General features: G+C 62.4%; 1 protein-coding gene across 1 annotated transcript in view; it reads left to right on the forward strand.

Annotated features, from left to right (window-relative positions):
* The window catches only part of NCOR2 (nuclear receptor corepressor 2), a 210,539-nt gene that overhangs the window by 23,326 nt on the left and 172,139 nt on the right, over positions 1–15,074 (forward strand). The window contains exon 2 of the mRNA XM_046641374.1: positions 4,077–4,123. The gene's annotated coding sequence lies outside the window, so the exon portion shown is untranslated. The remainder of the gene's footprint in view (positions 1–4,076; positions 4,124–15,074) is intronic.

Consider the following 15,074-nt stretch of genomic DNA (forward strand, 5'->3'; position numbering starts at 1 on the left):
GGCCAGGCCTCGAGGCCCCACTGAGGGATGAGGCAGGCCCTTTCCTGAAGGACTCAGGGTCTGCTGGGCAGGCAGAGCTTTTGGAGGGGGGTGGCAGTGAGGGCCAGGGCATGCCAGGATTGTCAAGAAAGGCTTATTCATGGGGGGAGGGGGGAGGGCGTGACGGAGCTGGGCTTTGAGGGATGTGTAGGAGCTCTCTGAAGAGACAGCTTGCTGGTGGATGTACCAGGGCACATTGTATCGGATGTACCAGGCCCATCCGATACAGGCCTCAGTCTGCTTGGCTGTGAAATGAGCACATTTGGGAGGAATTTGCTGGGGTCCCTGGGGGGGGGTCAGAAAAGGATTTGAGTTTCAGCCCTTTTTTCATTTGCTTCCATCCAGCTGAGACACTTGGGACAGGTGACCATACCATGCCTCAGTTTCCCGGTTGTTCTTGGAGCGTTGTACCAGGCGCTGTTCTGAGGGGCTGTTGTGTATTAACACATTTAATCGTCACAGCAACCCTCTGAGGGGACATCGTCCCCACCACTCAGTTTACAGGTGGCGACACAGAGGCACGGGGAGATGAAGGGGCTGGGCGCCGTGCAGAAGTGCGGAGCCGGGGCTGGAACCCGCTGACTCTGTTGCCGCCTGCCCGTCGTCTGCGGGCGTTAAGTGCTCCATCCACACTGTTCTCCTTCTCCGACGAAGACGTGCCTGCGGGGCCGCGGAGGGAGCGGCTGAGGCTGGAGGCCAGGAGGGAGCATTGTGCAGTAGCGCCTTGAGGGGCCTGCAGGGTCAAGGACTTGCCCCCCGGGCGGCTGCGGCAGGGCATGGTGGCAAAGACCCGGAGGTGCTGGGGTGTGCTTGCCCCGGCTTGAGGCTGGAGCCCTGGATTCTGATCTTAGAAGAGACTCTGTGCAGAGGAGGCCTGGGCGAGGCTTGGGGAGGAGGTAGCCGCCTCTGTGGAGCCCTCAGGGATTGCCCCGCCTCGCTCCTGTCCTGGGTTCTGTGTTAGAGCAGAGGGCGCCTGCCCTCCTGTGCCCCTGCCCTGGAAATAACCCCCCAGCCCCGGCCCCTCCAGCCCTGCCGGCTCTTCCAGTTTAGCTGGTTCCCACCGCCAGGCCTTCCTCCTGGAGCGCCCTACCTCCTAGTCTCTGTGGCCTGGGCTCTAGGCACCTCCTGAGGGCCCTCCTCCTCCTGCCTGTCCCCCATGTCATGTTCCCTCTGGCTTATGTCTGGCACTGTGAGCACTGTGCTTTGAAGTTATCGCGCTCATTTATTCATGCCCCCGTGGGGCGTTTGGATGTGGTGTGTGTGTCCGTGTCCCCCCATGGCCCTCGGCTCTGGCAAGCCTGTCGACTGGCAGAACGGTGATGGTGTCCCCGTAGAAGCTGGACAGCTGCCTCTGGGTTTGAATCCTGGCTGGCTCTGCCCTCCTGCAGCTGTGTGGCCTTGGGCTAATGGCTTCTGGTCTCTGAGCTGGGTGGATGGACATGTCTGGCTGGGGTGATCTGGGCATGCTTGGTGGAGGAGAAGGCTGTGCTGGTGCTGGGAGGGCAGAGAGGAGGGTGAGGGAGGGAGGTGGACTGGATGGGGCTTGTTTGGGGCCTGGTGAGGGGCTGGTGCCTGGAGCGGGCGGGTCTCAGCCTGGGGCCCTGGGGGCCACTGGAGTGCTGGAGCCCGGGTGCGGTGGGCTGGGGCTTGGGGCTGGTCCTCGCTCCTGTCTCTGCTTCGCTGGGAAACAGTCTGCTCAGCCTGGGGAGAGGAGGATGGGGCTGGAATTCAGCCGCTGTGCTCGGACAGGACAGGCCCATGGGTGCCCGCTGGGGCGCTGGAGGAGGGGCACTGGTTTCCCGGCCAGCCTTTCTGGGCTGAGTGAGCGAGCATGGGAGCCTGTGGGCATGGGTCTAGCGTGCGTGGCAGCCTCCAGGCGTGGATGCGGGCGTGTGGGAGCCTGCGGGCGGGGATGCGGGCATGTGGGAGCGGGTGCCGTGTGTCCATTTGGGGACGGCAGGAGGGGCTGGCTGGGGTTGGAAGAAGATAAGGTCTGATCTGGCGGCTGTCGCTCCGAGGTGGCTGCTGCGGAGGGTGCCCCCCGGGCCTGACCCTGCCTAGGCTCTCTGTGGGACCTGCTGCAGGGGACGGCCCTGGAGGCTCCAGGAGGGGGGCTGGGCGGCCTGGAGGGACCCGGCCTCCCGGTCCCCAGCCTCTCGCAGGGCTTCTCTGGAGCTGCGGCCGATGGCGGGACCAAGTGCCACACCTGGGGGCATCAGAGTGGAAAAAACCCCCAAAGAACAGAAAAAGGGGCAGGAATTGTCCTGCAGGAGCCGCCTGCAGCTGCCCCTCTTAGGGGTCAGAAGGGGCCTGCCGGAGGGCCGGGCTCTTGGAGCTTAGCAGTCTCCCCGGGGTGGGGCGGCAGTAGTGGAGCGCTGGCTGTGTGTGCACTGGCTCTGCGCACACTTTACTCCCGCGTCCTGTGAGGCCAGCGTTTGATCATCGTGCCGGTTTGGGAGATGAGGACCCTGAGGTTCAGAAAGGTGGAGCTGCTTGTCTCAGCCAGGAAGGGCAGAGCCCAGATTTGAACCCAGGGAGCCAGGGGTCCAGAACCCGAGCACACAGGCAGCTGCCTCCGCCTCTGGCCCTGGGCGAGCGGCCCGGGGTGGAGGAGGGGTCCCTGCAGGCCCACCGAAGACCGAGATGCTTGGGAATGAGCGGGCCCATCTTCCGGATGGGAGACCAAGCTCAGAGAGGGCTGGCGGCTTGCGCAAGCCCAGGCCGTCAGTGGGAGAGCTGGGGCCATGCCGCATTTTGGACCCTCTGCCTGCTGTGTGCTTTTTTTACTTGTTCTTTTTCGTGCGGAGGCAGACACAGTAGGGGGTGAGCAAACACTTGGGCTCAGAGTAGAGAGTAATTCACTATAAAGGGGACGCCTGTGGCCTCCTCCTCCCCAGAGGGCCTCGGCGTCGTTCCCTTCGTGGGAACCCCCTTGTGTTCTGTTCTGACCACCTCGGTGACCTCTCCGTGTGCCCAGGGGGTTGTGCCCTTCCCAGAATAGTGCAGCGGGACCCTGGCGGCTGAAGCCCTGGCGAGGGGCTCGTGCTGAGCGTAGGAGGCGGATGTCCCTCCGCGGGGCTGCGGGTGGCTGTGGTTCCTTCCGTTTCGTTGTGGAGAGTGTCCCGTGGGCCGTCCCCTGGTTTATCCCTGAGCCCGTGGACGGAGAGAGGGGCTGTCTTCAGTGTTCTTGTGGTGAATCGAGCAGTATGAACATTTGTGTGCGAACCTCTGGTGGACTTTCGGGTTAGATACCGAGGAGTGGCCTTGCGGGGTCATACGGCTGCCCGCTGTGTCTCTAACTTTGTAAGAAACTGCCCACCTGTTTTCCAAAGTACTTGCCCCGTTTTGCATCCACCAGTGACGTCTGAGGGTTCCACCGACCTGCGTCCTCGCGGACACTTGGTGTTGTCTGCCTGCCGTAGCCGTCCTGTGGGGGTGTGGTGCTGGCGCGTGGTTTTAACTTGCACTCTCCTGGTGACTGAGATCTGGAGCGCCTTTTCCTGTGCCTGTCGGCCGTCTGTGGAGCCGCCTCTGTGAGGCGTTGTCAAGCCTGTCTGCCCCTTTCTCTAGGGTCCGCCAGCTCTTTGTTTGGGGGTGAGTTTCGTGTCCTGGAGCCTAGCTTTCATTGCGTGAGTTCTTACTCTGGGTTAGAAGTCCTCCAGTGAGGACAGTCGGCACCCCCTGGGGGTGTCCCTCACTGGCTATGGGCCCTCCAGGAAGTTAGTGGGGGATTTCCCAGGAACACTGTGATGTGGGCCCGGGCCCCTTGGTGACCTTTCAGGTGTGCGAGCTGCCTCTGTAGCCACACAGTCTGTGACTTCCTGGCTGTGGGACGGAGGGCATGAGACTCTGACTCTCTGAGCCTCAGTTTCCCCTCTGTCAGATGGGGTAGCAGTCCGTGCCTCACAGGGTTGTCGTGGGGAACACGTGGCCTGCTGTGTCCCCTGCACTAGCCTGGCGGGCACGGCAGCCTCTGCCCGAGGTTGACACACTGAGAGGCTGGATCTTTGCTAACAAGATGGTGTTTTCTCCTGCAGGTCCCCCGGAGTCTCTGAGGACACGGCGTCCCTGGAGGCCATTTCTGGTAGGTTTGTGTCTGTCCCCTCTCTCTGTCTGGGGGATTTGTGTGGCCGGGACCTTCCTTCTCACGGGCAGGGAGTCGGGAGTTGCTTGTGGATGTGGTGGGGGGCTCAGCGTGGCCGGCACCCCAGAGTTGGAAGCGGCTGGGGGAGGTTGTGGGGTCCCCCGGGGATGGGCTGCTTCTGGCCGAGCGCAGTGATGTTCAGCAGATCCCCAGGGAAGGGCGGCCCCTGACTGTGGCTGTGGGACGTGGGTTTTCTCCGTCTGGGGGTTCACGGGCACATGGCTTCTGTGCTCTGAAGGCGGGCTGCAGACGCGGGGCGGGCAGTGTCTGAGGAGGGGTCCCCGGGGTGGCGTGGCCAGTGTTGGAGGAGGCCCTCGCCAGACACCTGTGTGCCACGAGGTCACTGTGCACTGCCTCTTTCCCACTGGGCACCCAGGCCATGACTTTATCTCCCTGTGCCTCGACTTGCCCCCTGTAAGCTGGGGACAACACCAGTGTCCCACATAGGGCGGCTGTGACCCTTGAACGGGCCAACGTGGACCAGCGCCGGCACAGGGGGTGCTCTTGGCGTGGAGAATCACAGTGAGTGCCCTTCATGGGTCACCCCGCTGTATGGGTGTCGCAGCGGCGCTTCAGAACGGACTGTGATCCTCATTTTATAAACGGGGAAACTGAGGCTTGGATGGGTCACCTGTCCCCAATCTCAGCTGAAGCAAAGAGCTGGGACTCGAACCCTTTGTTGACTCTCCCAGGAAAGCTGGCAAATTCCTCTCCAACGCGCTCACTTCACAGCCGAGCCGATGGCGGCTTGTTTGGGCCCACTGCCCGCTCCCCCAGAACCCCTGACGGCCGGGCGTCTCCCCAGATTGCTTCTACGCGGGGGGTCTCCCCGGATTGCTCCCAGGCCGGGGGTCTCCCCAGATTGTACCTACACCAGGGGGACTGGAGACTGGGCTCGGGGCACGGGTAGGGCTGGTGTCCGGGGAGAGGGAGGGCAGTCCCGGTGTGGGTGGTGCGGTGGGCAAAGGCCTGGAGGTGGGATCTGGGTGCTAGCCTGGTGGCGCATGGCGTTCTGTGTTTGATGTTGTTCCTTAACTGAGAGGCTGGGCACAGGGCTCCCGAGCAGGGACTCCAGAGCCTGCTGCCTGAGGGCAGAGCTCCCTCTGCCATGTGTTATCTGTGCGACCTCGGGCAAGGCCCTTAGCTGCCCGGTGCCTCAGTTTCCCCATCTGTAAAATGGGGACAGAATCGAATCCCCCATAGCGTTGGCGGGGATTGTTGCTAAGTTTCAGGTGTTTTGTAGGTTTCTTAAGCAGCCGGAAGACCTTTCAGAGGAGGGAGCTGAACCTGCGGCCCCCTCTCCCTGGGTCTGGTACCCGTCCCCCGGGCCGTGGGGCCCAGTGGGGGGAGGACAGGCTGCTGACCCAGGCCTGGGGAAGGCGGTCAGGTCCCCGGAGACCCCGGTGGGCATGACGGGGGAACTCCACTCCGCTCCCCAAGAGTCTGGTGATTTGGGGGAGCTGCGGAGGACGCCTCCCGGAGGGGCTGTGTCGGGGGTGCCAGGACACAGGTGAGCGCCCAGCCCTGTCCGTGCCAGTGGAGGAAGGGGTGGTCATGGGTGTGGGCGCTGGCCTCCCCCATGCGACAGCTGGGCTCCTTCTGGGCTCTGTGACACTGGGCACCGTCGGCCCGCCGAGGCTGGAGACACGGGGCGTGGGCCGCTGGCCATCGCGAGCCCTTGGCACCTAGAAGGTGGCGAGCGCTTGTCAGTGCCCCAGCATCTCTCTTGACCTGTCGCTGACCGAGCTGCTCTTCTGAGGGTGCAGGGGTGTCAGCCGGGCCTGGCCCCCGAGGCGGGACTGAGGAGGGGCCGAGGGGTCGCCGGCAGAGCCTGACCTCAGGCTTCCACCACAGGGTTGAGATCTGGCACGTCCCGGGTCCCTGGGCTGCCAAGCGCCTCTCACTGTTCTCCCTCCATTGAGGCCACACTGGGTGCAGACAGGAACTGGGGCAGTGTCCTGGGAGGGACAGCAGGGGGGGAGGGGTCACGTGCATGACCCCATTCTGCAGAGGGGTAAACTGAGGCTGAGAGATGGGAACGGGCCTCCCTGAGCCGACAGCGCTGAGAGGTGGGGGGCGTGTTTCCGTCCTTGTCCTTGACCCCCAGCCCTTGCGTCCTGGGCTCCCGGGCGGTTCTGCAGTGAACGGGCCGCGCGTGGACCTGGGTTCAAATCCCAGGTGCTGAGATGCCTCTGTGCCTTGGTTTTCTTGTCTGTCACTTATGAGGGTTGTCGAGGGCACTGTTCTGGGTGCTGGAGAGAGCTGTGTGTAGACGGACAAACATCCTTCTTGGCTGGACAGACAGTGGACAAGTCGGATATGTAGCGTGTCCTTCAGCAGGAAGTGCTGGGGCGAAGAACTGGCGGAGAGGGGCTTGGGGAGTGAGGAGGGGCTGGGGGTGGCAGTTTCAAATGAGGGGCAGGTGGGCCTCCACCAGCAAAGACCCACAGGAGGGGAGGGAGTGTGCAGGTCTGTGCAGGAAGGGGTCCCCAGGGAGGGAACAGCCCGTGCAGAGCCCTGAAGGTGTGGGGTGGGCTCTTGGTCTGCAGAGGTCTGCGCCCATGGGTGGGGTTTCCTTGGGGCCGGCCTCGCTCCTTTGCTCCTGAGCCTCTGGGGCCCCCAGGAGGCAGGACTGTCTGCTTCCTGAGCCGGGCGGCGGCCCCACAGCGGCCGGTTCCATCCTGGAGGAGGGGAGGCGTGGGCCACACTGGTGGCGGTCCACCACGCGGCGATCCACCCAGCCGGGTTTTCTGCCTGGTGTCCTTGGTGCCTTCGGAGTTGGAGGGAAGCGGGCCTGGCCTGGGTGTTCTTCCTTCCTCCTCCCGCCCTGCTCTCGGCCTCATCAATCCCATCGCCAGCCTAATGGGAGCCTTCCTCCAGGCTGAGTTATCTGCTGTCAGGCCCGGCCTCCCGAGGACGATAAAAGGGCTTTTTGTCTGCAAGCACTTAGCTCCCTCCTCTGGGGGGCCGGGGGGGGGGGGGGGGGGCGGCTGCGGGAGGCAGACGGGCAGGGGCGGGGCCTCCCCTGCGAGGGGGCCTGATGCTGCCAGGAGGCCTGGCAGGACCCAAGTGGCTCCTCGGCCCAGAGACAAGGCCTGTCTGGGGAGGGCAGGGCAGCGGGGGGATGCTCTGAGCTCCCTCCCCAGAGACAGAGACCCCACATGGACCCCGGGCCCCGGGGCTCTTGCTTGGCAGCTGGGAGCCTTTCTGAGACCCTGGGGTGGCCTGCTGGGGCTGGAGGCGGGTGCTGGGGCAGGCATTTCTGAGAAAGGATCCCGTCAGAGGTAGAGGGGCCGCATGTGAGGGTCAGCGTGGACAACGTGGGGACGGTGTCAGAGCAGCGCAAGCCCGCCAGTGCTGGCATCGCGTCCGAGCCCGTCCCCAGCTCTGGAACCATCTCGTTATCCTCAGCATGACCCCGCTGGGCAGGTGCTGTCGTTGTGCCCATTCTCCCGGTGAGGAAACTGAGGCACAGGGAGGGGCTGTGGTGTCCCCAGGGTGCCAGGGACCGAGGGAGGATTTGAACCCACGATGCCCAGCTCCTGAGTCTGCCGTGCTGGTGTAGGTCCTCGGAGGAGGTGGCGGTGTTTGGGTTTGCCCCGAAGCTGGGTGTAGGTTGGATCCGGATGTGTGGGATTGGGGGCTTCCGGCATCCTGGGTGGGGGGGGCTGTGTGAGCCTCAGGCACAGGGGGAGCGCAGGGTTCGCCGTGCCTTGAACCCCGCCCAGCATGGTGCCCGGTGGAGGGGAGATCTCCAGTGAGGGGTCGGATGTGGTGGGGGCTGGGCTGCAGGGGGCTGGGGCGGCCGGGCCTTCTGGACCCCCGGGGAGGAGGGTCAGCGCCAGCCGCAGGCAGACAGGTGAGCAGGTGTGGGTGTGGGAGCACGCCCGCTGGCCCAGTCCGGCACAATCCGGCCCCTCTGGACCTGGCCCCACCTGGGCAGCGGGTGCCCCGGCTTTGTCCCTGGCTGGGCGAGTCCTGGTCCCTCTATCCAGGGGGAGTGCATGGGTTCGCCGTCCTTCCAGTTTGGGATGCTCAGCCCTGGCCCCGCTTTCCCTCCTCCTCCTCCTCGCCCTCCTCCTTCCCTCCCTCCCTCCTCTCCCCCTCCTCCTCCCCTTCCCACAGCCCCCCTCCTTCTCCCCACAGGCCACCCTCAAATGACAGCAATTAATGGGGCCTCTGATGGCAGGCTGGGAGGACGAGGCTGACAGGCGAGCGTGTCTGCCTGCGGCTGGCCCTCTAATCGGGCCCGGGGGACACCCCTCCCGCCAGCTCCCGGGCTCGCTGGCTCCATCACTCCCAGGGTAGGGGGACGTCCTTGGATGGCTGCAGGTGAGCTGGCAGAGAACCGACCCCCGGTCCCCGCAGCCTCTCCCCGCCGTCCTTTCATTGTTGTCATCTTTTTTCCTTCATAAATGAGTGGGCTCTGGGGTGACCGTTGTCCTACCCAGCGAGTGTATACGTGACGGCCAGATGGCCAAGCCGTGCTTCTCACCAGGACACCCCTTCCGCCGGCCAGCTCCTGTCCGAGAAGACCTCTCAGGGGTCCTGTGCCACCCTCAGGGCCAGCCCCTCCCCCAGAGCCCTCAGCCTTCTGGCTCCACCCTCCTGGGGGGGGCCTTGTCCTGCCCTGGACAGCAGGCACCAGGGATGGGCCCCAGACAGAGCTCTGGCAGCGGGGGGCCTTCGGTGCCCCAGACCTGGAGTCTCGTCTGGCCGGTGCTTGTGGGTGTTGGGGGACAAGAATGCTGGCCAGTGCTGTCCACTCTGGGCCTGCTGCCTGCCTGTTTGTCACTTTGCAGCAACAATAATGAGGCCCCTGCTGTATGCCGAAGGCCTGCAGCTGGTGCCTTCACCCTGGTTCATTTTACTCTGTAATGACTCTCCCAGGAGCGTGCTATTTATAACCCTGCTTTTGTTGACGGGGAGCCTGACGGGCAGAGAGGCACACGATTTGCTCGAAATGACCCAGCGCAGAAGGGACACATCTGGCAGTCAACCCTGACCTGCCTTGTCCAGCGCTCGTCAATCAGGGGCTCAGTTAGGAGCCAGCAGAGCTGAGCTGGAAGTGGGGAGATAGGCCCTGGGCCCGGGGTTGGAGTTGGTGGTGCTAAGATGCAGGTGTATATTTTTGTTATGGTTAAAAAATCCAGCCTCACTGAGATGTAATGAACCTGTGATCAGATACGTTAACCAGTGTGAATATTCATAGAACCACCACCACAATCAAGATACAGAGTGTGTCCATCACCCGCAAAAGAACCCCATTCCCCCACCAGAAGCACCTGCTGTCTGCAATCTGTCTTGGAAGTTCTGGAATCTTCTGAAGTTTCATAATAAAACAGTCCCACAGGATGTACTTTGCCTGTCTGGCTTCTTTCACCCACATAAAGGTTTTGAGATTTGCCCGTGTTGTTCCTGTATCCACAGCTCATCCCTTTTCATTGCTGAGTAATACTCCACGGTGTGAGCGTATTGCAGTCCGTTTCGCCGTTCGCGTTTGACAGACATTTAGGTTGTTAGTGGTTTGGGGCTAGGGTCGGTCGAACCAGAGGCCTCTGTGCCCCATGCTGCTTTCTCGTGCCTCGTTGCGCTGGCTGAGACCACGGGCCGGGCAGCCGGGTTTTAGGGTTAGGCAGCTGTGGGTGGCAGTGTCAACACTCCCATGCTGCAGGTGAGGAAACCGGGGCTCCAAGAGACCAGGGGACTTTTCAAGGGTCCTCTGGTGAGTGCTTTCTCCTCCTCCAGGCTGGGAAGTCCCGCCCCATTGTTGCCCTGATGGGTTTGCTGGTCCCGAGGGCAATTGGTGGCCTTCTTCCCCGAGGGTCCCCCCGGTGGAGAGGCGAGGGTGGGGGCGGTTCCTGCCGTCCAGGCCCCACTCTGTCCGTGGGCGCCGAGCGCTGCTGAGTGAGTGTCGGCCTGTGCAGCGTCACGCAGGCCTCCTGGGGGCCGGTTTTGGGGCGAGGCTGGAGCTCGGGGCTGGGGTGGGGGCAGAAGAGGAACCTCTGCTCCTCCTCTGCGCCCGAGGGGTGTCAGTGAAGATGACTTTTCGGGGAAGGAGGCCCGAAAATTAAATAAGCAATCCCGTAAATAAATAAGTAATGAAGTTAGCGAGGGGCCTAATTGCATCAGGGTCGTGATTGTGGATGGATGCTGCCCGATAATTGTTCTTGTTCTCGTCTTCGGCTCCGACATGTGTCTCCTCCGTCTGATCGTCGCCCCTGCCCCCGGCCGGAGGGAGGGGTGCGGCGCTGCCCTTGGGGGCTCCCAGCCGGCCGGGGTAGAGGTGGGGATCCTCAGGTCCAGGCGGACCTGCCGTCATCCTGCAGTTGGGTTTATAAACCTGCGTGTTTTGAAATTGCTGCAGATGTCATCCCAGGGTTTACGGTAGCAATTGTGTTGCACTTTACACGTTAGAATTCACTTGGTCTTCCAAAACCGCCCTGAAGGAGGGATTATGATCATCCCCACTTTCCAGATCAGGAAGCTGAGGAACAGAGAGGTTAAGTGGTCTGCCTGAGGTCACACAGCCACTGAGATTCGCATCCAGGCCGTCTGCCCCAGAGCCTGCATCCTTCCCGTTCTCTTGCTCCTGGCTCCTGGTTGTCCCGTGGGTCCGTTCTCGGTGCCGTCTCTGTGCCGCGTGCTGTGTTAAGACTTTACCCGTTTATTGATGACTCCCTAGCCTGGCCTTTTGAGGGAGAGGCTCGTTGAGGGTGGCTCCAGGCCTCCAGAGACTACAATGCTGAAAAGATCACGTCATCGCTTCCCTGATTGCCGTAAACCCAGACTGCGCCATTCCGAACCATGAAAAACGATCTCATTTCTTCTCATGACAAGGAAGCCCGTTGGCTGAAAGCAAAATGGCTTCTTCCTAGATCTGCTCTGTGTGTCTGTCTCTCTCTTTTTTTTCTTTGCTGAGGAAGATTGTTGCTGAGCTAACACCTGTGCTCATTTTCCTCTACTTTGTGTGTGGACGCCGCCACAGCATGGCTGACGAACGGTGCATAGGTCCGCGCACAGGATCCGAACCAGCAAACCCCAGGCCCCCGAAGCAGAACGTGCCGGACTTAACCACTGTGCAACCGGGCCAGCCCTGCTCTTCCTCTTTTTGCGCCTTTGATTTGCTGGCTCTGGTCCCTCCTTGTCTTGCAATAATGATTGTTGGACCCATTTTCCAGATGAGGAAACTGAGGCTCAGGGAGGTGCAGGGGCTGAAACGAGGTCACACAGCTGGTGGGTGGTGGCGCTGGCCTTCTAACCTGCTCTTTCTACCCAGTTTGGGGACAGGCCACCTTGAGTCCCTGGCTTGGAGGGGCGGCGGCTCTCCTGTGTGAGAAGTGAGGGGTTGTGGGTGCCAAAGGCTGGCTTCGTGGGTCCCTGCCATGTGGTGACCCCAGTGGCCTGGCTGGGGGGCCCGCTGTCCGTCTGTCCAGTGGGGAGAGGAGACCAGCTGGGCCACCTCATCTCGGGGAGGCGGGGGGCAGTGCTGTTCTCCCACGGCACCCATGCGGACCCCAGACCCGCAGCCGGAGTTGATGCCTGTGTCTCGGCCGTGCGGCCCCGTGCAGGGCCGTGGGGCTGAGCCCCTGGGTGCCCGGGCCTCCGCCAGGAGCAGCCCCTCTGCAGAGTGCGGGGAGGGAAGCCCCGTCACTTTCGGACCCCCACCAGCCCTGCGGGGCCTTGGTGCTGGGATGCTGGCGGGGCTGCGACACAGGTGGGTGGGGCCTGCTTTCCCGGGGGGGACCGCCTTCAGGCTCGGGGAGCGGGCTCCCCCCCACCCCGACTGTGGCCTGGGACGGAGAGGGAGTTGAGGACAGACTCCCATGGAGAATTGTGCGTCCACGGAGCTGCTGGGGGTGGAGCAATCCAGGGGGCTGCCTGGAAGAGGTGGAGCAAGCATGTTGAATCATAATAAACCTTCCTGGTAGGAATCAGTGTGTCTCAAGCGCTTCGGACAGGACCCAGGTGACACCTCTGGGCCTCCGTGCCGTGTGAGTTTGCCGTGCCCAGCCGCACTGTGAACGTGAACTGTAGCTTCTCCTGACTCCTGAGCATTGACTTTGTGCCAGGCTGGTTCTGCGAGGATCACGTACATTCACTCACGTTCTCGGAACAGCCCCGTGAGGCAGGTGCTGTTAGTATCGGCCCTGTTTTATTCGTGGGGAAGCTGGGGGCACAGAGAGGTTAAGTGGCTTGCTCCGGGTCACACAGCTGGCAGCTGGCAGAGCTGGGGTTGGACCCCGTGGAGCACCTGCTGTTCATTGTGGGGACTGTGCAGGCGCCACCTGCAGCCCTCCCTGAGCCTGGAGCCAGACTGGAGCTCTTGGTGGGGCTGCGCGGCCGCGGGCCAGGTCCCATGCGCCACGTGGGGCCCTCAGGCATGCGGCAGCTGCGCTGGGCTGGGCAGGACTGGGCAGGACTTGAGGGGTCTGCTTCCTGCCTCCCTGCGGCCCGCCTGTGTCCCCGCCGGGGGGAGAGGGTGGGGGATGCGCGGCACACGGATGCCAGGCCCTGCCTTGTGGATCCCGCGGGCTGACGGGGAGATGGGCTATGCGAAGACAAACACGGACCCGAAAGGCAGAGGGCGCTGGCTGTGGAGTAGCGCAGGGCCGGGACCCGGGGGCAACTCTGGTTTCAGGAGGACCCGTTTTAGGCAGAGAAATCAAGGGGGGGTCTCTGAGGAGCTGGCGTTTGAGCTGGGACCTAGACAAGGAGAGGGGCCGATGTAGAAGGAAGAGGGGTGAGCGTTCTAGGTAGGGGGAACAGCACGTGCAAAGGCCCAGAGGCCTGGTGTCTCAGGAATGCCGAGGAGGCCTTCGTGGCTGGAGAAGAGCTGGGGCCAGGAGTGGGTTTTTGGGTCTGAGGCGACTCACGTTAAAGGCAGAAATCGAGGGCAGTGGCTTTTGCTTCTCCCTTTGTCCTTTGGCTGGTTGATTAATTTACGTCTGTTGGGCACGTGGAGTGTTCTGGATATTTGTAGGCCACTGAGATCAGAGTGATGGAAAGGTCGGACATCGTCCCTGCCTTTGAGGAGTTCAGTTTCCAGAGAGAGCATGAGTTAAACAAGTGCTGTCGAGGGTGGTGAGGGTCGTGGGGACAGAGTTCAGGTCGTTGCTGGAGCCTAATAGGGTCGAATTTATGGTCAGGACAGTCTTCCTCGGACAGTTGTCTGTGGAGACTGAGACCTGAGGGTGGTTAGTTAGGACTCCTGAGTCGTGGCGGGGACACACTCGGGCTGGTTCAGGCCATGAGGAGGAATTACTGGGTGCTCATAATGGGGGAGTCCAGAGTGGGGTGAGTTCAGGCATGGCTGGATACAGGGGTTCAAACCCCGCCTTGGGGAGCTGGCTCTGTCTTGGCCCTGCTTCCTTCTCTGGGCCTTGTTCTCGGGCACATTCATGCCGCCGGCTCAGCCAGCCGAGGAGGAGGAGAGCCACCTGAAGCTGCCAGAGCGACACTCCCCCCGTCGTCCGTTTCCTGGCTAAGCGAGGCTTCCAACACTTGTTCAGCTATTTCCACAGCAGGGAGGTGGGGAAAAGGGGTCCCAAGCTCAGACACAGTCAGGGAGGGGAATGAGGCAAAAGGGATGGGTGGGGGTTGTGGCTCACGGGCATGCGGGATATTCTAATTGTTTTTCCAAGAGAAGCTGGAAGTGTGGGTTTTGTAAGCAGTGTCCTGATTTTTGAAAAACACGGCATGCCAGAAAGAGCTTCCTTGTTTCCGCAGCTGGCTGTCATCGTTTTGTGGCCTCTGTTCTTAGCTGTGACTTTTATCTCAAAGTATGTTGCCCTCTGTGATCTGGGCACAAGGTCCCATGGAATGTTCCAGAAGGTCCCAAGCCTTGGGAAGTCACGTTTAACGCCTCTGGAGATGTCATTTCTGAAAGTCGGGGCCCGAGGCTGCAGCAGTTCCCTGAGAACAATATTGTGTCTCCAGTGGAGGCTGAAGTGCTCTGAGTGGCAGTAATGCCTAGTGGTTAGTGACACTGCTTTGGGCGCCACAGTCCCTGGGCACTTCCTAGCTGCATGCCCTTGGGCAAGTCACTTCACCACTCTGTGCCTCGGTTTCCCCGTCTCTACAATGGGGGTAGCACTACACCATAGGGTTCTTCCGTAAGGAGCACACGTGAAGCCTGTTCGCCCCCTGCCTGGCACATTAGGTGCATGGGCAGCCCTGGGCTGGTCTGATTTGTCCTTCCCGGTTGGGTCCCGGTGCCAGGAGCGTCCTGGATTCCCCTTCCTCCCTCTGCCGCCCGCCCCCTGCCCCGGACCTGCCTGCTGGTTGCTCTGTGCCCTTGGCCGTGAGTCTGGAGGGGGCGCTCGGCCCTGCCTGCCCCGGCTCCCTGCTGCTGTGCGCTGGGGCGGCCCCTTTTGACGATAAGCCCAGCCCACAGAGCAGCAGCCCCGGGGACAGGCGCTGCCTTTGGCCAGTGTGGTCGAGGGTTAACTGTGGCGCTTCTGTCGGGGGGAGGCCTGCGCCTGGGTGAAGGGACAGGGGACGTGGGGCGCACTGTGTTCTCAGGACGCCTCGTCTGGGGCAAAGGTTGTGGCCTGTTTTGTCCCCCGTCAGGGAGACCTCTTCCTGGCAGGCCTCCCGGGTTGGCCCCCGCATGCTGCTCTCAGGAGGGGTCTGTTCTTGGCTGGCTGGCTGCGGGGTCCCCGGGGGGCTCCTGGAGGTGCTCTGGCACCCGTCCCCACAGCTTCCAGCCTGGTCCCCTGGACTCAAGCTTGGTGCTGGGCGTTTCGTGCTGCCGAATCTCGAGTCCTGGTGGCGGTGGTGGGCCGAGTTGTGGCCCCCAAGAGATCGGTCCACCGGGAAGCCGTGAGTGGGACTTGTTTGGACAAAGCGTCCTTGTTAAGGGTCTCGGGATGAGGTCATCCTAGACTAG

This window comes from Equus quagga, chromosome 15 (assembly GCF_021613505.1).
Source record: "Equus quagga isolate Etosha38 chromosome 15, UCLA_HA_Equagga_1.0, whole genome shotgun sequence".
Classification (NCBI taxonomy): Eukaryota; Metazoa; Chordata; class Mammalia; order Perissodactyla; family Equidae; genus Equus; species Equus quagga.